A 17,759-nucleotide genomic window follows, 5' to 3' on the forward strand; every position below is an offset into this window, starting at 1 on the left:
TTAGAAATTTTGGATTTTCTCCAAAGCCACTGAAAAATATAAAAAGGATACGTAATGAGAACCACTGGTCAGTTGTGTGTTACTGAGTAACAAGACCCTGTGAAATATTTGAAGATCATGAAGTGCTTTAATAAATAAGTAAATGGTCACTTGGGGGGGATCAGAATATAGCCCTGATGAATGTTAAAGCCAAAACTTTTAACATCTAAAACTCAAAATTTCACTGAATACAGTTCATGTGTTATCTTTAAAATCAATGTGTTACATTTTAATTTATTTCTAATTAGCTTAGAAAAGAGAAATATGGTGGGAGGATGGCAAACTAGTAGGGCTGAGGACATGTGAATAACTGTGGTTCCTTGGGTCACTGGCATATAGTGAACCAATGGATAAAAGATACAGGGACTCAAGAATATTCTTAAAATTTCAACTTTTTCCTTTGGATTGTCAAAAAATATAGTGAGGTTTTCACTGTCAGAAGTAGAAAGGCAGAAACCTAGTAATTTGAAGATACTCAGAGATTACTAGTTCAATTATTTCATTTTGTAAAAGTGCAAAGACCAAACAGGTAAAATGATTTGGCTAAATCACACAGGGATTTCTGTTGCTCTTTGTTTATAGTTTTTGTTTTTGTTTTTTTTTTCTATTCAGTTGAACAAAGTATAGAATAAACAGAAGATATAAAAAGGTAATTTGGGGCATTGGGAGAGATATGAAATATGAGCATTATATGATCCTATCCTAGTCTAACTGTCCATGGGTTTTTTTTTTAAAGATGTTCTACTTTAAAATTTGATAAAATGTTGGCTAATGAGTTGAAACTCTCTGACTCCTCTCTAGTCAAAACTAATTCATTTGAAATAACAACATTTTCTTTCATTATCTTATTCGTATTACTTTTTTACTTTATACTATTATTACCTTGTTGACAGTTTAGAGTGTAAATTATTGTTTACTATAATTGCTTACAGTAAATTATTGTTTATTTAATTTATTGTTTACTAAACATGAATTGATGGGCTATATAGGTAAGGTAAGTTTCTCTATTCTGGAGGAGGGTGCAACCAGTGGCATGATCATATATCATTAAAACAACAAATCATTCCTTAGGAAATTGACTTTATAGATCATTCTGCTAGTCATTTATAGCAGTGTTTTGCAATAACACAAATAACAAAGCAAGGAGCAATATTAACTTAAAATGTGAAGCCATTCATTATGAGAAAAAACTCAGAATGGATGAAAATTTGTTTCTTGAAAACTAAAAAATAAAAAAATGCTAAGATGAAAAGCCAAAGATTGTGAATAGTTTAAGAAAAAGTCTTTAGAAGTATGTTGGCAAATACTATTAGAATATTAAATGAAAAGGTAAAGCATTTGTCTTTCATCCGGAATAGTATTAACTATTATTCAGTATTTCAAATTACAAAATGTGTGGACATTTGTGTCTGTGTGGGTGCCATTCAGTTTGGTCTCAGGCAATTGAAATGGCTAAATAACACCCATATGGTAAACAGCTTGGTACGCCCAGTATAAATAAGGAAAAGGTGTTGGCAGGGAATCTGTGAAGGAGGCATTCTTATTTGCACTCTTAGAGGTGATGTAAATGTCCAGCTTCAAGGGCTTTGTTTCTTTTCTTTAGTCTTTTCTTTTTCCTTTCCTTCTTTTTGTAGAGGTGTTAGACTTTGGCTGGGTTTTCATAGAATAGAATATTTTTCAATATTAAATACTCATGTCCAGATAAAAATTATGTAGTTTGTTGCCTTGGAGGGTGATGGAAGGAAACCTATATATTTGGTTTATATAACAAGAATCAGGGGTATTAGAGAGTTATGGAAAAACATAAAATGATTTTTATCTGACAAAAACTTGCATTCTTTATAGGGCAACATGACATGTGAAGGAAAGATATTCAATAATAATAGTTAATTGTAATAACAGTTAACATATACTGAATATCAATTATCTGCCAGGGCCCTTGGAGAGGGAAATGGCATCCCACTCCATTTTCTTGCCTGGAAAATCTCATGGACAGAGGAAAATGGTAGGCTCTGGGATCACAGGGCTCCAAAGAGTTGGATCCTACTGAACGACTGAGAATGTCCGGGCCCTTATTAATAATTTCCATGTATTGTTGAATGGATCTAATTTCATTTCATTCCCATAACATGTCTATGAAACTAGCATTATGACGACGCTGATTTTTCAGGTTTAGGAACTGAAGAACTGAGAGGTTAATTTAAACCACTGAGTGTGGGGTCAGAAATCTAATCCAGGCAGTCTTGTTCCACAGCCATACTTGTCACTAGAGTGGTATGATGCTTTTTTGTAGTAAGATACCAATTTTACTGTTTTTGCAACAGTTCAAAAGTTGTGGCACTAGAGAAGACATTTAATATGACGTTTATAATGGATGTGGGCAAGAGCTCAGAATTTGGAGTCAAGAGAACATAGCTTCACTTCTCCATTCTGCCAGTCTTAGGAAGTATTTACCTTCCCAAAAAGGTGAAGTAAGTCTCACCGTCTCCATCTTTTTTTTTTCTTTCTTTTTTATTTTTTAAATTATGGATATGGGTATTTTTAGTATATTATAAATTATATTTAAAATATATTTAAGGTTATGATAACACATTTACAAAAGACTTTTAAAATGGCAACATTCCCACATAGTGTTGTTTTCAGGATTAAATCTATATGTGTAATGCATTTACCTAATTGCTCGTGTGCTTTCAGCAAACTGTTATTTTTTTCAAAGCAAAGATCTAATGTCTACAGAGAATATATTGTGTGAACCATTTATCTTCATTTAAGCAGAGTGACATTTGAGGATCAAATAATTTCAGAGGGTTATATTTCTGAGTTAGAAGATGAACATTAAGAAGTAACTTCCTTTGTAATTTAATTTTAGAAGTCAATAGTACATATACTTAATTCTGGTGCAATATAATAATTGTAATTTTGAACTTGAGTTTAGAAGATTCAAACTGATGCTCACCAAAAGTAAAAATTGAATTATTTGTCTGTGTTACATGAAGCAATGTTTTTAACACAGAGTTTAAGATTACTAACTTCGGGGACATTAAATATTATACCCAGACTAAATCAGTAACTTTTTTTGAGGTTTTACATGGATTTTTCAATAGAACTTAAAAAAATTATATATTCATTCCTAGAAATATTTCTTAGTAGTTACCATAGAGGGTGATGTGGAAGACAATTTTTATGTTTTCTTCTTATGTAACAGGAATAAAAACTTTAAATTCTCACAGAAAATTTAACTAATCTGTTAATTTTTAACATGTTTTGAAATATAAGATCACTAAAACAATACATCTTTGAAGTGGAATAATATCCCTGATTAAAAATTAGTCAAAACATGACATAATAACATCTTAAAACATGTTCTTATTATATTTAAAAATAAATTTTTAGATATTTTATAAGTACATTCAGGCTGGATTAGGAAATGATGTCCACAATATATCTTCTGAAAATGAATTTCAAAGAGATTCAGCACTATATTTAGTGGGAATAGTCTGTCATAGGCAATTGAACAAAAACCAATTTAAAGAAGATATTCCATAAACATGTTAAATAAATAAAAATCTGATGTAAAGCTCATACATTACATGAAAAGAAAAAATACGACACTTTCACTTTAATAAAGCTTAGCCTTTTTATGTATTTTACACTTACACAAAATAAACTATCACTTAGATCTAAACTTTTAAGGATTTTCACTTATAAAGACTCAAAATTAAAGGGCTTTCAGAATCATCTGCCTTTTGACATAGATTTGAAAACTTCAAATAACTTTTAGTTTCAATTCTGTGGCAACAAGGGAATCATCACCACATGCTGAAGTATCAATATTATTTAACTCCTCTCCTGGACACTTAAAGGAGCAGCCTAGGCTGTGGTTTGGGACAGCTGGATCCCATGTGCCTTGTTTTGAGTATTTATCACTGGGGTAGATGAACCTCACCTTGAAATGTGGGCAGAATAGTCTCTTCACTCAGCGTGCAGAAGGCTATGTGGCAGGGTTGAAATCAATATTCACACTTGGCCTGTGAAATCTACTTGATTCAAAGTTTTCCCTTTGTGGTATTAGCAATGGTAAAGGATGATTTTCAAGCTCCATAACCACTTGGAATTCATGAAATTCAAATTAAAATTTGAGTCTTCTATAGAAAAAAAAGTCATATCTTCTCCATCTGGGGTACATGGAAAGACTTCAGGGGACCAAGGGGCCTGGAACCAGGATGAGATTGTGCGCTGTTCCATGTGTATGCACACTTTTCTGTGAAGAGGGCTCTTGACTTCTATACTTCTGTTACATTCTCAGAAGGATATGTAAACTATATATATATATAAAGAATATAAGAATCATTATGTTGAGAGAGAAGGAACTCCAAACTTCTATCACATGTTTTAAAGAAGCCGGGAACAACTGACCTAAGTTTAAAGTTTATGTCAAAAAAGTTGTTTTGTGCAGGCTCTCTAAATAGTACTCAGAAATGCCCTGAGCCAATCAGGGAATTATCGTTAATTAAATGGATGATCTGATACTGAGAGGACTATGCCTGAGAGTCTGAAATACATTATCAGAGGGAGAGGTAAAAGTTAGAAAGTGAAAAAGTCATCAGCAACTATTTAGTAAGCATTATCTACCAGCCACTGAAGTAGGCATGTTACATATGTGAATATAGAGGGATCTCAAACATCACTTGGCAGTTATCACCATTATTCTCAATAGACAGATTACAAAAGGAAACAAAAGTTAAGAAGCTTGATGAAGTTAACACAAATGGCTTAAGAGGGAGATCTGAAATCCTCACCAAGGTCTGACTAGACTGCAATATTTCTGATATATCATTATTTTTTGCGTTTAAAATCTTAGCATTCTATAAGTAAAACATTTCAGGAATTTTGTTTTATTCACCAGTATGTAGGGTTAAGTTTGGTGCCTAGAACAAAATAGGAAGTAATTGTATAATGAATACATCTAGCCCGAACTACCATTTAAGAGAGAAAATATGAGAGCAAGAGAGGGGACATATCTTATTAAATGCCACTCACCCTAGTTAGTGGCCAAAGTCAAGGAAGCCCAATATCCTGTATCCCAGATAAAGATGTTGTCTACTGCATATGAGTGGTAAAGCCCATTCCAGAATACCTCTTTATCTTGGATCAGTATTGCTCTCTGAAGTAGATGACTTCTTCTAAATTTTTCTATGTAATTGCACCCACAAAACACTGTATCCATAACAAGTTTTCTTTCTCTTCTTAAAAAGAATTTGTCCTTAGTTATGGTATAGTTTCCTTCATCCGGTATATTTAGCTAATGTTCTTATTTTGTCCTTCTGATCTATAAAGAATCATATAATTCTTCACATCTTGTAAATTCACCTTCACTATATGTCTAGCAAATAAAAGAGACGTGTCACAAACTGATCTCTTTCCAAGACTCCCTTCCTGGCAATGTAATCTGTGCTGACCACAGAGTTCAGCCCTTGGTTTAAACTTTCAATTGCTCCAGCTATATGGTTTATTCTTCTGAATCCTGATAGAACTGTTTACCTCACTGTAAGCAGTCACCAAGCTTTATAATTATTCTTGTTTGCGTATACATTTAATCTTTCCTAAAACAGAACTTTCATGTGATTTTATACCTTCAGTTCAGTTGCTCAGTCATGTCCGACTCTTTGCGACCCCATGAATTGCATCCCTGTCCATCACCAACTCCCGGAGTCCACTCAAACTCATGTCCATCCAGTTGGTGATGCCATCCAGCCATCTCATCCTCTGTCGTCCCCTTCTCCTTCTGCCCCCAATCCCTCCCAGCATCAGAGTCTTTTCCAATGAGTTAACTCTTTGCATGAGGTGGCCAAAGTACTGGAGTTTCAGCTTCAGCCTCAGTCCTTCCAATGAACACCCAGGACTGATCTCCTTTAGGATGGACTGGTTGGATCTCCTTGCAGTCCAAGAGACTCTCAAGAGTGTTCTCCAACACCACAGTTCAAAAGCATCAATTCTTCGGTGCTCAGCTTTCTTCACAGTCCAACTCTCACATCCATACATGACCACTGGAAAAACCATAGCCTTGACCAGATGGACCTTTGTTGGCAACGTAGTGTTTCTACTTTTTAATATGCTGTCTAGGTTGGTCATAACTTTCCTTCCAAGGAGTAAGTGTCTTTTAATATCATGGCTGCAATCACCATCTGCAGTGATTTTGTAGCCCAAGAAAATAAAGTCTGACACTGTTTTCACTGTTTCCCTATCTATTTCCCATGAAGTGATGGGACCAGATGCCATGATCTTAGTTTTCTAAATGTTGAGCTTTAAGCCAACTTTTTCACTCTCCTCTTACACTTTCATCAAGAGGATTTTTAGTTCTTCTTCACTTTCTGCCATATGGGTGGCGCCATCCACATATCTGAGGTTATTGATATTTCTCTTGGCAATCTTGATTCCATCTTATGCTTCATCAGCCCGGCATTTCACATGATGTACTCTGCATATGAGTTAAATAAGCAGGGTGACAATATATAGCCTTAACATACTCCTTTTCCTATTTGGAACCAGTCTGTTGTTCCACGTCCAGTTCTAACTGTTGCTTCCTAACCTGCATATAGGTTTCTCAAGAGGCAGGTCAGGTGGTCTGGTATTCCCATCTCTTTCATAATTTTCCAGTTTATTGTGATCCACACAGATTTTATACCTTACCTACAAATAAAGAATTCTTCTTAGGTGGTCATGCCTTGCTAATAACCCAGCGTTGCTCTGAATTAGAGCTGGGGCTTTGAGGTACTTCTAGTCTTGAAAAGTTATTTAGTAACTACAATTTTTATAGAAGCTTAACTTTCCCTCAACAATTACCAGGCTTCTTCCTTTGTCCTTTTACATTTCCTCATATATCCTTAATTGATATCTATACGAATGTATATTTTCTGATCATCTATTTATTAGGCAGAGAGTTAGGCCTGAGCCTAGTAGAAAAGGATGCAAGCTGAACTCTAAACCCCACCCCAGTCAGGGGCCACTTGGACCCAGGAGAACTCACAAATATCTACAAAATAACCACAGAGACTTTTCCAACTCTGGAACATGCATCCTAGGCACACACTGGATACAAACTAACCATAGGGGCTTCTCCAACTCCAGTATGTGAATCCTTGATGCACAGCTGGGTCCCCAAGTGACTTTAGGCAGCTGGGAGCCCATTAAGCGGTCATAAACATTCAATACACACATACATCTGATTATAACAGATGGGATTATGGGAAAGACAAGCTCAATAGAGCCTGTTGTTAGGTAACTTGCAGCTGTCAATCAGAACTGTCAGTCCACGCCCACCTAGATGAATATGTAAAAGCCATATCTTGAAACCACTGTACCTCTTCATTCCAGCACCAGTACCTTTCTTGGCTTGGCCCACCTCTCGCTAAGGTATTTTCCTTAATAAACTTGTTTTTGTCATAGGTAGGACTGTTTCTTTGTATCCTTACCAAGAACTAATGCCCACGAGGGAGGGTCCTCTTTGATGCTCCAAAATCCAGTAACATATTAATTCATTGGCCTACACTGATCTCAACTCCCTGTTGTGTCTTTCAGTTGTCCTAAAGATTCTCTAGGCTGAGAAAACGGTTGATTTTGCTAACTATACCTCCTGACATTAACAAGATACAATTATCATCAACTTCTCATGAAATGAAAACAATATAAAACAAGGCCACAAAGGCCCCAAGGAACTATATTTTCTGAGGTACAGATTACATTTTAAATTCTGAATTTTACTTTAAGATACTGTTTATCTCTACCTTTTAAAAATATGGAGAGAAACAGATATATATAAATATAATTTAAAAAAATAGTTATATTACAGTTACCACAGGTTTTTCTCCCCTCTCTATGGGAAATATACTTGGCTTTAGAAAGAAGGACTGGAAGAGAAATAAATTTGCATTTAATGTGTTTGCCAGACACTGCTGAGGGAAATCATCCTACTTCATTTGTTTACTGTGTTCTTTCAAAGTAAATTTCCTTCAGTTAAAGGGAGATTGTTAATGTAAGATCTTTCTGTGTCTAACCAAAATGTATCAAATATTGTTCAAAGAGCTGACTCACATTATGTCTGTGTATTGTATTGTACAAAGGATGGGTTAAATATAAGTTTTTAATAACCAAGAAATTACTTATAGACAATCCTTAAAAAGAAGCCATAATGAATGTGGGATTAAGCCCTTAACAAGAGTCCTTGATACTTGCAGACATCCTGCAGCTCTCTGAATTCCCATCATGTTTTTAATCATAATTGCTTTCTTAGCACCCATCTGGGCTGCTATCAACAGAGGCCTATTACTTCCAGAAAAGAATAAATAGGGAGACAAGTGAATTCTTTGGAAGCTCCAGTTCTGCCTTGGTGCAGATTTCTCCATAATAAAATAAAAGAAGGAAGCATTAAAAAGAAAAAAAAAAAAGATTTAACTGAAGCAAGTATCCCTAAATAGATTATTTTCCACAAAGAATCAGTGGGTGCTAAATGTTCCCTTGTTGGCTATAAAATCACTGGGGGAGAAATAACAATTATGACAATCACAGCATTAGTTTAACCCTACGAACTTAGATACAAAGAAAAAATGAAAAATACTTTGAAAAGACCATCCTAAAGAAGGCCACACAATTAAGATGGTCATTAGTGGGAGGTTTCCAGCATCTTTGCTTTTGCTCTGGAAGGGGCTCCATAGGGTCTATGATTACCCTTCAAAGCATAACAATATGTGTTTCTGCTCATGGATTTTGGGGATTGAATATGTTATTAAAAGAGTCGCTGTAGTTTCATCGCTTCTAGTATCTCCTGGGGCATTGTTTACAGCTGCATTCAAAGAAAATGAACTGTTTTAAACTTGATCATATTCGTCCCTTGGGCTCATCTGATTACAAAATTGCTCAATGAGCTGTTACAGTATTTGCAACTAATTAAGTAACACATATATTAGGATTTCTTTCTTCTTCTTTTTTTGCCTTTATGGTGTATATTTCACCTGTTTCTAACAGTGCGAATATCCCGGTCTTTGTTATGCTGCCAAAACACCCAAATCACATCCCTAAAATACATCTTTTCTCACATCCTCTTCATGTGAAGGAGATGAATAGTGCACATTTCTCTTGCCATTTTATTGATTCTCTATCAGAGACATTAAAGAGCAAAACTATTCAATCCTGGAACTCAGAGAGCTACATTTGACTACCAGATCATCCAATTTCCTAAATCAGTGGGTGACAATTCAAGAGTCCTTTGGGACATAGTTACTACACTGAAGCAAGGAAACAGAGACACATCTTCAGTAAAAGAAACTGTCACATAGAAGAAGTGATTCCTTCAGAATGTGTATTTTTGCCATGTTGCAAATTTCTCTTTGAAATCAAGGAATGATGCATTAAAGGGGAAAAAAAAAAAAGCCATTCAGTGCTACTGAGAGAGGGTTCCATGCAGCACTGTTTTGGGATCCCCGCTTAACTCAAAGGGAAATTTTTGCAGTGTCTAGAATCCTTGATATACTACAAATGAAGGAAGAGTATGTCCTCAAATTCCTTGTAGCAGGAACCCGTCAGGTGGCACCAATCTGAACTTCCAAATTGAACAGTACCAAAGGAAAAGCGACGGCATCCACATCATAAAAACTTAGTTCCCAAAACCTAAGATCATGGCTTCTGGTACCATCACTTCATCAGTTCAGTTCAGCCGCTCAGTCATGTCTGACTTTTTGTGACTCCGTGAACTGCAGCACGCCACTTTCCTTCCAAGGAACAGACGTCTTTTAATATCATGGCTGCAATCACCATCCGCAGTGAATTTGGAGCCCAGAAAAATAAAGTCAGCCACTCTTTCCACTGTTTCCCCATCTATTTGCCATGAAGTGATGGGACCAGATGCCACAATCTTAGTTTTCTGAATGTTAAGCTTTAAACCAACTTTTTCACTCTCCTCTTTCACTTTCATCAAGAGGCTCTTTAGTTCGTCTTTACTTTCTGCCGTAAGGGTGGTGTCATCTGCATATCTGAGGTTATTGATATTTCTCCCGGCAATCTTGATTCCAGCTTGTGCTTCCTCCAGCCCATAGATGGGGTTAAAATAGAAACAGTTACGGACTTTATATTCATGGGCTCCAAAATCACTGTGGACAGTGTCTGCAGCCATGAAATTAAAAGACACTTGCTCTTTGGGAAAGCTATGACAAACCTAGACAGTGTATTAAAAAGAAGAGACATCACTTTGCTAACAAAGCTCCATATAGTCAAAGCTATTTTTTTTTTCAGTAGTCATTTACTGATGTGAGAGTTGGACCATAAAGAAGTCTGAGTGCCAAAGAAGTGATGTTTTTGAGCTGTGGTGCTGGAGAAGACTCTTAAGAGTCCCTTGGCCAGCAAGGAGATAAAACTAATTAATCTTAAAGGAAATCAGCCCTGAATATTTATTGGAAGGACTGATGCTGAAGCTGAAGCTCCAATAGTTTGGCCACCTGATGCGAAGAGCCAACTCATTTGAAAAGAGCCTGATGTTGGAAAAGACTGAGGGCAGGAGGAGAAGGTAGTGAGAGGATGAGCTGGTTGGATGGCATCATTGTCTCAATGGACATGAGTTTGAGCAAACTCTGGGAGGTGGTGAAGGACAGGGAAGCCAGTGTGCTGTAGTCCTTAGGATCGCAAAGAGTTAGACACGACAGAGTGACTGAACAGCAACCACATCATAAATCTGAGGAGAACCTGGGAGAAACTTCTTCCAGCAGCTGTGTTATTGTTGCCATTGAAAACTCAGCTGATATCAGTCATATCCTCCAGGAATATTGGCTAGCGAGCTTTACTGAAGCTGGCTGCTGCTGCTGGAGCCACTCCTACTAGTGACTGCTTCACTCCTGGACGCTTTACTAAGCTGGATTCAGGCTCTCCTCTTTGTTATGTGGACATCGCCATCTGAGCTACAGCAAGAGAACTCACTCGGTGGGTCTGATGTGCAGGATGTTGGCCTAGGAAGTTCTGCACACACGTGGCACCATGCCCCCTGAGCAGCCTGGAGAGTTCTTGCCTGATGTTTGCTTTTGCAGGGATACTAAAGAGTTTTCTAAAAAGGCCGTGACCAAGGAGGAAGGTCAGGGCAAATGGGCCAGTCCAGCTCCTGAGTTTACTACTGCTCAATCTGAGGTCATAGACTCTAGGCACAAAGGAGTCCTCTGTGTCTATCCCACAGGTGGTGGTGGGGCTTCCCTGTGGCCCAAATGGTAAAGAATCTGCCTGTAATACAGGAGACCCAGGTTCAATCCCTGGGTGAAGAAGATCCCCTGGAAAAGGAAATGGCAACCCACTTCAGTATTCTTGCCTGGAGAATCCCCACGGACAGAGGAGCCGGGTGGGCTACAGTCCGTGGGGTCACAAGGAGTCAGGCACAAGTGAGCGGCTCTCACACACACACAGAGATGGTGGTGCTCAGCCCGCCACCAAAGGCTCATGGGCAGCTCCCACTGCTCAGGCCGCTGAACGGCTAGGAGCAACCCCTAGTGGTTTAAATCTGCTCCTTAAGCTTAAGAATTAAGGGTGGGGGGGGAAATAACCACCTTCTTTGAAAAAAAGGATTCAACAATACAAGTGTTATGGATAGAATGTGTACCCCTAAAAGGCATGTGTTGAAGCCTTTCCCCCCAGTGTATTTGGAGACCAGGTCCTTAAGGAGATATGTAAGGCTAGATGAGGTGGACCCTGATCCCACAGGACTGGTGTCCTTATCAGAAGAGAAAGAGACTCCACAACTCATGCCCTTTTCCCTCAGGAGCCAAGGGAAGAAGCCATGTGAGGACCTAGAAGGGGCATCTGCATGCCAAGAAAATCACTTTCTTCAGAAACCAACCCTGATCTTGCTTGCACTTCTGACCTCCGAATTGTGAGAAGATTAATTTCTGTGGTTTAAGTCATCCCAGTCTGTGGTATTTTGTTATGACAGCCCTAGCAGAGTAATACAGTGAACTCTAAGGAAATTATTCTATAGAAAAGCAAGGACAGTTTTCCTAACAAAAAGAAATGGTTTGTTGTTAAGTTGCTCAGTTGTGTCAGACTCTTTTGTGACTCCATGGACTGTAGCCCACCAGGCTCCTTTGTCCATGGGATTTCCCAGGCAAGAACACTGGAGTGGGTTGCCATTTCCTTCTCCAGGGGATCTTCCTGACCCAAGGATTGAAACCACATCTGTTGCATTGACAGGCAGATTCTTTACCACTGAGCCACCAAGGAAATCCCATATAATTCAAAATAAGTGAATAAAAGTGCAGTAGGTGCCAAAAAAGCTATATTCTTGCCAGGATAATCATAAGAACAAAATGCCATAAATCACTCTGTTTTCATTCAAATCTGCAGTAGAATCAAAGGACTGTACTAGTCACATGTCACAAAGCTTCTCAGAATCCAGCATACTTCCATGTTGTCTTTTAACGACCTATATATGACACCATCCTTTTTGATAGTGGACTTTGAGATGCTGCAATGAACAGCATAAAGATTGCATAAAAGCTCATAATACATTGTGGGACTGTTACTGGTTTAGAGAAGGCCTGTAACCTGAGAGGTCACAATCCATCCAAAGGCAGTAGATAGATGGTCAGTTCATGATATTACTTGGAAGAGTGCTATCTTCAATGTCATACCAGATGCCTGAGTGGATTTTTATTAATTTAATACAACATGATAATATAGTGAGTGTGATAGTTGCAAAGTTGTGTAAAAGTAGGTAGTATAATTGCTAGAATCAGATCTAATAATATGCCATCTCAATAAGGTATATTTGATCTCATGTGAAAATTTCTTCTTATAAACGAGATAATCAGATAACTGAAATAATGAGATTATGTTTGTGAAGTTCTCATTGGCATTATTCAGAGGGTTCCTCAACATTCTATTTCCTAGTTATATGTGTGTAGCCTAAATGCCCCCCAACCCCCGAGCTTTTCCCATGATTAGACATAAATCTCTTTCCATATGGAAGATGCAACAACCATCACAGTACTGTGGATGATTGCATAACAGGAGAGTTTTTCTGTGGTTTCTCTACTACTTCGGATTCTCAATTGTCTCCTGCCTTCTTGTTTCCTTCAGCTGCTGTTCTTTGTTGTAGCTCCTTCTACTGCCCTAAATGGGTAGAGACCATTTCTTCTATATTCACCAAAGTAAATCTAACATGAAACTTCTGTGCAGAACAGAACTTTTACTGAAAATTTGGAAGTAACAGAGGAAAAATATCCCCACAAAAAGAGAAAAACACACAAAAACTGCTATTTTTCTGTTGGTTGCTCTTGTAGCAGAAAATTTTCTCTAGCTTGCTCACCTTGCTGGGGATTTTTTGCAAGTCCTTTCTTGTCCTTGGGAAGGGAGTTTTCCATTTTCCCAATGTTCAGCTTATGCGACCATAAGGCAACTGCATAATCCTAATTATTTCATTTTACAAAGCAAATTATCTCTCATTTTGTTTTATGGTCTTTCATCAGACCAACACTGAAACATATATTTCAAATTATTATTCAGCAAAATGGCATTTTTACTCTACTATCTTAAAATTTTTAATACATATTCACTAATCAGATTATAGAACAGTTCTGTCACTCAAAATTCACTTGTTCTATGCCTTTGTAGAAAGCCCTCCCCCATCCCTAAGGCTTGACAAGCATTCATCAATTCTTTATCACCATAGCTTTTTGAGAATATCACATAAATGAAATCATAGATTATCTAACCTTTTGAGGGTGTTTTCTTTCATTCAGCACAATGCCTTGAAATTCATCCAAGTTATTGGATGTATCAATCATCTCAACCTTTTTATTGCTGAATAATGTTCCATTGTGTGGATGTACCACTGCTTATGTCCCATATGCTAAAGAACTTTGAGTTGTTTCTGGTTTAGGTGATTATAAATGGGACTGCTGTAAAATTCTGCATAGAGATTTCTGAATAAGCATGAGTTTTTTTTTTTTTTTATTTCTCTGAGGAAAATACCCGTATTGGAACAGGTAGGACATATGGTAAGTGCATGTTTAACTTAAAACAAAAACCTACCAAACTTATCCAAAGTAGTTGTATCATTTTATTTGCATTCCTACCTATAATGTATGAAAGTTTCAGTTATTCTACAGCATCAATCATACTTGTATTGTCAGATAATTTTTAGCTGTTCTAGTAGATATATAGTGGTATCTCATCATGGTTTTATTTTATATTTCCCTAAGAAAGATATTCCCATTTGAATGCAGAGTTCCAAAGAATAGCCAGGAGAGATAAGAAAGCCTTCCTCAGTGATCAGTGCAAAGAAATAGAGGAAAACAACAGAATGGGAAAGACTAGAGATCTCTTCAAGAAAATTAGAGATATCAAGGGAACATTTCACGCAAAGATGGGTTCGATAAAGGACAGAAATGGTATGGACCTAACAGAAGCAGAAGATATTAAGAAGAGGTGGCAAGAACACACAGAAGAACTGTACAAAAAAGATCTTCATGACCCAGATAATCACGATGGTGTGAGATCACTCACCTACAGTCAGACATCCTGTAACGTGAAGTCAAGTGGGCCTTAGAAAGCATCACTACTAACAAAGCTAGTGGAGGTGATGGAATTCCAGTTGAGCTATATCAAATCCTGAAAGTTGATGCTGTGAAAGTGCTGCACTGAATATGCCAGCAAATTTGGAAAGCTCAGCAGTGGCCACAGGACTGGAAAAGGTCAATTTTCATTCCAGTCCCAAAGAAAGTCAAGCCTAAAGAATGCTTAAACTACCGCACAATTGCACTTATCTCACATGCTAGTAAAGTAATGCTAAAAATTCTCCAAGCCAGTCTTCAGCAATATGGAACCGTGAATTTCCAGATGTTCAAGCTGGTTTTAGAAAAGGCAGAGGAACCAGAGATCAAATTGCCAATATCCGCTGGTTCATTGAAAAAGCTGGTGAGTTCCAGAAAAACATCTATTTCTGCTTTATTGACTACGCCAAAGCCTTCGACTGTGTGGATCACAATAAACTGTGGAAAATTCTGAAAGAGATGGGAATACCAGACCACCTGATCTGCCTCTTGAGAAACCTGTATGCAGGTCAGGAAGCAACAGTTAGAACTGGGCATGGAACCACAGACTGGTTCCAAATAGAAAAAGGAGTACGTCAAGTCTGTGTATTGTCGCCCTGCTTATTTAACTTATATGCCGAGTACGTCATGAGAAAGGCTGGGCTGGAAGAAGCATAAGCCTGAATCAAGATTGCCGGGAGAAGTATCAGTAACCTCAGATGTGCAGATGACGCCACCCTTATGGCAGAGAGTGAAGAGGAGCTAAAAAACCTCTTGTTGAAAGTGAAAGAGGAGAGTGAAAACGTTGGCTTAAAGCTCAACATTCAGAAAACTAAGATCATGGCATCTGGTCCCATCACCTCATGGGAAATAGATGGGGAGACAGTGGAAACAGTGTCAGACTTTATTTTTTTGGGCTCCCAAATCACTGCAGATGGTGATTGCAGCCATGAAATTAAAAGATGCTTACTCCTTGGAAGGAAAGTTATGACCAACCTGGATAGCATATTAAAAAGCAGAGACATTACTTTGCCAACAAAGGTCCATCTGGTCAAGGCTATGGTTTTTCCAGTGGTCATGTATGGATGTGAGAGTTGGATTGTGAAGAAAGCTGAGTGCTGAAGAATTGATGCTTTTGAACTGTGGAGTTGGAGAAGACTCTTGAGAGTCCCTTGGACAGCAAGGAGATCCAACCAGTCGATCCTAAAGGAGATCAGTCCTGGGTGTTCATTGGAAGGACTGATGCTGAAGCTTGAACTCCAATACTTTGGCCACCTCATGTGAAGAGTTGACTCATTGGAAAAGACCCTGATGCTGGGAGGGATTGGGGGCAGGAGGAGAAGGGGGCGACAGAGGATGAGGCTCGATGGCATCACCAACTGGACGGACATGAATTTGAGTGAACTCTAGGAGTTGGTGATGGACAGGGAGGCCTGGCGTGCTGCGATTCATGGGAGTCGTATTCATGCAAAGAGTCGGACATGACTGAGCGACTGAACTGAACTGATTGAATAGCCAATCATATTGAGAAATTTTTCACATGCTCATTGTCCATCCTATATCCACTCTGATGAAGTATCTTTTTAAATCTTTAGCCTACTTTCAAACTGGGTCGTTTGCTTTTATAAGTTTTCTGAGTTCTTCAGATATAAAAAATTTGTCTCATCTACAACATTTTCTGAAAATTAATCTCTAAAGGGCAGTTATTCTGATATTTTTCTCCCATTACTGCTTTGTAAAAAATACAAGTTCAGGGCTGGTGCACTGGGAAGACCCAGAGGGATGGGATGGGGAGGGAGGCGGGAGGGGGGATCGGGATGGGGAACACATGTAAATCCGTGGCTGATTCATGTCAATGTATGGCAAAAACCACTACAATACTGTAAAGTAATTAGCCTCCAACTAATAAAAGTAAATGAAAAAATAAAAATACAAGCTCAAAAGAAATACCCTTTCCACTTGCTAAGCCTAAAATTAGTACCTATGTTCATCATCTGTATCCCTTTATTTGTGCTAGCTCTATTATGCTCCTTCAATTACAATCTTTCTTTCTGATAGTTCCAAAAGCTTTTACATGATTCATTCTTTCTTTTAATGTTAAAATCTTTACATCTAATATAGAAATAACATGACTTCTCTCTAAGTCACTGCCTTTCTCTCATTGCACCAGGCTTCTTGAAAAATGTACTGTATTTTCTGCCAAATTTATGCAACTCAAACTCTGCTTTCATCATCATTCTAAAAACGATCTTAAAACAATCATTGTGACCAGCAGTTCCCTCTTTTGATGGCCTCTTTGTGTTCATTTTTAGATGACATTTTTGCCCACCACTTCTCTCTAGATAATGAAAATATCATGGAGAAATCAATCATTGTAGTCACAGAGAAAGAGTAAAGTAAATATTTTTGGAAACAGAATCTTATGCTTTCTGAAAAAAAAGTTTTATAGAAAAATTCATGTGGCTAAAACATGCAGAAATGCTCAGAATTTAGCATTCACATAAAATTTAACTGGGTGTATTTGTATGTGAAAGGCATTTGTGTTCATGGTATCTTGTTTCATTTGAACTCGTTCTTCCAACTTGAAGTATGTGAATTTGGTTTACTGATGTAATCTTTCAATGCTTTGTTTTTCTGATTTGTAAAATGGAGATGAAAATAGTAGCTAACCCAAAGAAGTTTTGTAAATATTGTATAAGATTATGAGCATAAAGCATTTATTAGGGTAACTGAAATACAGAAAACAATTAATGGGTAATCTGATTATTTTTTTTCTTTTGCAATATTTCTCTAATTCATTTAAAAATACACATTAAAGATATGACAGTTCATTCAGCATGAATTATCATTCATTATTGACACTAGTGACCTATAAATTTTGTGGAGCTTTGAACGATTTTTTCCTTTTAATTGTGAATGTCTAGATGTCGAATAGATGGTGTTTATGTGCCTTTTACATATGTTGGGTAAGTTTTCTGTCTGCTTCCCTGCAGAGAACCTCTACATAAATCAGATTTGTAGAGTTTAACCCACTCAGTGGGAACTCTACATTATAAATGTACTTGAACAGACAGAGAAGAGAACCATGAAAGTGTTCAACCAAAACTTTGAGTGCTGATTAACAAAAAGATAATCAAAATCTTATGCTTAGCTATCTTTTCT

General features: G+C 37.5%; 1 pseudogene; it reads left to right on the forward strand.

Annotated features, from left to right (window-relative positions):
* LOC136152331 (small ribosomal subunit protein uS2-like) overlaps nt 1-11,593 on the forward strand; it is a 37,327-nt pseudogene extending 25,734 nt beyond the window's left edge.
* The last annotated feature ends 6,166 nt before the right edge of the window (nt 11,594-17,759 follow it).

Source organism: Muntiacus reevesi, chromosome 21 (assembly GCF_963930625.1).
Source record: "Muntiacus reevesi chromosome 21, mMunRee1.1, whole genome shotgun sequence".
Taxonomy (NCBI): Eukaryota; Metazoa; Chordata; class Mammalia; order Artiodactyla; family Cervidae; genus Muntiacus; species Muntiacus reevesi.